Genomic DNA, 5,802 nt, shown 5'->3' with positions numbered 1-5,802 from the left:
CACCGTAAAACGAGGTGTACACAACTCTTCCCCAGAGGGGGCCAGCCCTCAGAAGTCCTGGGCCCTAGGCGTCAGGATGTTTTAGTCAAAGACTATCCAGCGAGAATGACGGTCCGCAGATCCGCTTTCCACTAGAAGCCTTTGGCCCGGGAGCGCCACTCTGACTCTAAATTCTGAGGAGTACGAGAAGTGACGCTCCCTACATGAGGAGCTGGAACATGGTTGGTTGGGGCTGCTCCCGCCCAGCAGCCCATTGACCACCTCAACCTCCTCGGAGGAAGAGAGGTAAATGCGTGCTCTCACTCAAGAAATTTTTTTTTATTTATTTATTTTCCAAGAGCTCCTGTATATCTAACTTCTCATAGTCAGAAGAAGTACTTCATTTTAATTCCTCAGAATAAAATGCATTCAAACAACCAGACAAGTAAACACGGTCTGGTGTGATAAGATTCATATCAAAACCGAAAATGAAGCTGCTCGGTCACACAAACAATATCAATCTCCTCGGAGAAAGATAGCTGCAGCAGCGAACTCTCACTCAGAGGGGGAAGAAACCGCAGATCTAGGGAATGCGGGTGGAGATAGGGAGAGCCCGTTTCCAACCCGTCCGCCAGATCATGTGCGATCCCCGCGATCTCAATCTCCACCGTGCCTCAGCAGCAGCGGGACCGGAACCGCAAGATCACAGGCACGGACACACTCCTCGGAGCGTGCCCGGCAAGAGCGGAGCGTTTTGCAGCAGTAAAAGCACAATCAGCCCCCCGAGAGCTGACTGCGCGAGCTCCCCAGTAATGCTGCTCATTATAATATTAGACATAATATGCTTGTGAAACTGCTGCTTGTGCAACTGGTGCTTGTGCAACTGGCGAGCTCATCGACGCCCTCCACATCAACCTCCTCGGAAGAAGACCCCCCCGCGAGGAAGAACCGCAGCGCGGGCTTCCAATCCCAGAGAGCGGGCGCTGGATCATATGCGAACCCCACGAGCATAGCCGCCGCTCCGCCTCGGCGAAAGCGGGGCCAGCACCGCGAGGAACGCTGGTGAAGGCTCCCTCCTCAAAGTGAGCCTTCCGAGAGCGAAGCATACGCAGTAACAAACGCTCGCAATGCGGGCAGTCAGCTCCCTCGAGAGTTGACTCTGTGTGCTTCGCTCCCAAGCAGACAACACACAAACTGTGTGTGTCCCCACCCGAAATATAGTGCGGGTAGGGAGGAACACACAGCCTGAACGCTGCCTGCTCTTGCCCAAATGCTTCTTCTTGGCGGAAGCTTTGACATAATGGAGCTTATAAGTGGACAAACAACACTAAATAAGACTCACAACAAATAGCGACTGACACACACACAGAGCGCTAGCTGAATGACAGAAAGCTGACGCCGGTTCCACCGCACATGTTTTTATAGCTTCCTGGTCTCTACGTCACCCGCCTGTGACGTCTCGCCCTTCCATTGGACTGATTTTACATGTGATTCAGAGCATGGTCATGCTGAAAGCGTTCCCAAAGCGTTTACCGGCGCAGCTCGAGTTCCTGAAGGGAAACCAAAATAAAGCTAACTTTATTCTCTAAACAGGTGTGCTAAGAAATAGGCTGCATGTCTAAGAAAGCTAAAATAAAAAAAATGTTTTACTTTAAAAATGTAAAATGATTTTAAAATTGACATGAAATAATAAACTCCATTTATTTTAAACTTATATTTATTTTTTTATATTTATTTTTATTTATTTATTTAAATGATCAGTAACTGACATATGACAGTTACTAGATGACAAAAACTCTCAGCAGACCTTCAGACTCTCTATGATTTGTGCTAGAAGAACACAAGTTGCTACGTAAGCTGCCTCAGGTCATGGAAACTGATGCAGAAATGAGAGAATGATCCAGCAAGCTTTGCTGTGACAACAGTATTCATGTTCGCTACTCTACTCAAACCTGAGGTATCACAAAATCAATGCAGTTTACTGTAGATAGCTGTTTGTCGCTCAGCAGCAGTATTACAGCATTATGGGTGAGCTAAAGACCTGCAAAAAAACACTAAATCATTACATCTGTCAGGCATATATGTATGGGAAGGATGGTTAATTAAGATAATTATGATTACTATAAAATATAATCACTGTCACGCAAATAATTGTGAACAAATTCAAGCACAGGTTCATAATAATCATATCTATTATACGCTACTCTGATTATCGACAGCTGTGCACTTGTGAACACATATACTGTATATCAGGCAAATAAAGAAACACACACTGGCAAGTACACACAGGCACACAAACACACAAAGGGAAAGAAGAAGGGAACTAGATTATTGAGGTATCATACAGGAATATTAAAGAAGACTCTTAAGATTTTAATAAGAATAAAATGAAACAGTAACCACCAAGGGGCCAGCAGGGTTAATCCCTTCAATATTACAGAGAAAAAAAAAGAAAAAAAAAAACCGCGAGGATGGAGAGGGGAGAGGAGGGGGTGGAGAGGCATGGTGGAGGATACAGGCAAAGCGAGAAAGTGCAGTTGCCTGAAAATGCAATAAAAAAGTAATGGTTGCCTTGGAATCAACACAGTGCCAGAACCAAAGCATAAGTAAACACACACACACACACACACATATAAACACAAACATGCACATATATATAAACATAGATGGAAGTAATGACATAAATAGATAAATAATACATAAATGAATGATTGGAGATAGAACGATAGAACAATAGAACGATAGAACGATAGAACGATAGATAGATAGATAGATAGATAGATAGACAGATAGATAGAACAATGGATGGATCTGACATAAATAGTTAAGATTTATGTCAATAAATAGATAGAACGAATTATAGAATGATAGATGATGGATGGATGGAACTAATGAATGAACGAAGATAGATGGATGGATGGATCTGACATAAATAGATAAGATTTATGTCAATAAATAGAAGATTATATAAAATGATAGATATATAGAACTATAGATGATGGATGGATGGAACTAATGAATGAATGAACAACAGATAGATGGATGGGTGGATCTGACATAAATAGACAGTACATAAATTAATGACAGCAGATAGATAGATATTAGTGTATGTTAGAACAGTGTGATACCTACACAGTGAACACAGGCACCTGCTCATCCAGCTCTTCCTAAAGTCAAGTGCACAAACACACACACACACACACACACACACCGGCAGCAGATGGTATGAGACAGTTGGCAGTGGTAAGTGAGCATGAGTATCTGTTTACTAATAACCCTTTAATTACTTCAGCTGGTGGATGGGATAAAAACACCAGACTCAAGCAGAAGAACGTCTTCAGGTGATGAGAGGGTTACATATGACACAAAGCCTCCAATGACATTTTATGGAAATATCTCTCTTTATTATAAAGCACAGCAACTAGATACTTAAAAAAAGACGGTATATCTGAGAATGTGAGAGCACGTGCTCACCGCAAAACTTCACATTCAGTAATATTATATGTGGGAGATATACGGTACCCCATACAACGGTAAATGTCAGGAGAAATCCATTCATCTCCCGGGATAACTTTAACCCTCTCCATTTCGTTGGTCTGAACCCACCTTTTGGGCAAAAATGTTACAAAGATGTGCTCTCTCTCTCTTCACTCGTTCTTTTCGTGCTGGTCTACGTAGACTCTTCCCGTCTTGTTTCAGTCGGCGAACAGGGAGTGTGCCGTGTTCACCGGCTGCCCTTTAAGCTCAGCCGTGCTGCAAAAGCATACATTTTAATGATGAGACCTTTTCTTTTAAATAACTCCTCTACAGGAGAGAAATAAATTGCTGTTCAAGAGGAAATATTACACTGGGCATTGTGGGATTGAGAGGGATTGAGCGGAGCGGGCCATGTGACCCATACATCATAGCCAACCTGTATAAATTAAGATATAAATAGCATTATACAGAGAAACTTTACCTTGGGTCTGCTTCCAAAGGAGCGTGTGTGTGTGCAAGGCCTTGTGCACAGACAGAAGTGTGTGTTCATTTGTGTGTAAGAGGGGTAGAAGGGAGAAAGTGTGTTTGTATGTGTGTATGACACAGAAAATCCCCCTCGGAGTGCTGGGCAAACAGAAAGCAGGCCGAATAAAGGCTGAAAAGACCTCACTTGGTTATTGTATATTCCTCGCCTGGATCCCTGTAAAGACCCCCATAGCCCTGCACTGTCACCAGGGCCACTGTGTCATCACGGACAGCCGGCTTTAGACAGAGCCCAGGCGAAGGCTCCAAAAGGAAATTAAAAGGGGATTATGGCTGCCTGACTCGCTGAAGGGATTCACTAGGCCCGGGTTTTATTCAGTTCTTGGTGTGAGGAGGGACCAGAGTAGGTCTGTTCAAAGCCTTCACACTCCGCTCTGCTTATCTACAAAAACTGATGTAATATTTCAGAACGGTATATATGTGTTAGGCCCACGGGAAATGCTTGCACTCAATCTCCACCTGTGAATTTATCGAATCCATCACACACAAGAGAAAAGAAACTGCTGTTTTAAAAAAAAAAAACATGGGTATATGAATACAGGCTTCTGAATTTTGATTTCATTGACGAATACAGACGTAAACACGATGTGTGTTAAAAGCACTACAGCTGAAGAATTAAACTGATACATGTTTTTTTATACCCTTTTGATAAGATGCACAGCCTGAATTGAATGTGCTGTAAGTTTGGATGAAATTGACTGCTAAATGAATATAAAATATGAACTGTTTCTGTTTCCCAGCTATGGACCTCCCACAGTCTGTTCACTAACCATCTGATGCAAATTGGACACAAAAATGGCAAGAGATGGTCAAAATCAGCAGTTCCAATATGACTGGCTGACCTCACGAACGTCTGGGAGAAGGGCATGCAGGTTTTTTATCACTCTGCCATGAAACAAAGTCATGGTTATAAAGTACTGGCCTGATAAATGCACTTTTGAGGATGAAATAATCACTGGATTTACCTACATTTGAAAGTTTAATAGTATTTTATCTGAAACATTAAGTAGCAAAGTAACTAGTAACTATTTTGTCTGTTAAATGATCTGCATTCAATTATTTTGGACAGCAGAAATTCTGATCACAAATACCACGGGTTAGTTTCAGCAAAGGATTGGTTCTCTCGACTGTCATTCTGACAGGATGCTTTGTGGTGTTTGTGTCTATTTGTGTGTGTGTGTCTGTGGCAGCATTATCAATTATCCAGTGCGCAGTCTCACTCTAGCTCGGTGTTAAATTAAGTTGTCAGCGCTGTCTCCACAATTTCCCCTTCACAGAGGTAGACGCTGATGGGGCCTGACGGCCGCTTGGTGGTTCTCCTCGCCGGCTGCCGGCCCGCATCGTGCCTGCAATTCATCAGCACACATCCAGAGCGCAGTCCGCGTGCCAAACTCTGCCAGCCAGCCTGCAACATGGCCAACCCAGCCCAGTATACTGCTGCCTGGGACGGATGCAAAGAGAATGAGCTAGATCATCTTCCAAAAAACCCACAGCAAAAAGGGATTGGAGTTTGGCCTACTCCGGCACCGTGCCTAGTCTTTGTGTGCGTGCTCGTCAAATATGTAACCAAATGTTCAAGGTTTGGTGGGGACCAAATGTAAATGTTACAGTTATTATAAAATGAATGCATTGTGATTGAATGATCTGTTTTCATAGTCATTGTAAATTTACTATAACCACACCATTGACTGCATTAACTATGATTGTGTCCAAAAGCTAAAAAATGCTGCATTTGTGGGATTGTGGGGTGCTTGCATCTATTTATTAATAAATGTCCCTTTTTCAATTTATGGCTCATTTTCT

This window comes from Sinocyclocheilus rhinocerous, unplaced genomic scaffold, assembly GCF_001515625.1.
Source record: "Sinocyclocheilus rhinocerous isolate Xijiao unplaced genomic scaffold, SAMN03320098_v1.1 scaffold826, whole genome shotgun sequence".
Lineage (NCBI taxonomy): Eukaryota > Metazoa > Chordata > Actinopteri > Cypriniformes > Cyprinidae > Sinocyclocheilus > Sinocyclocheilus rhinocerous.
Note: the sequence above shows the minus strand (reverse complement) of the source record.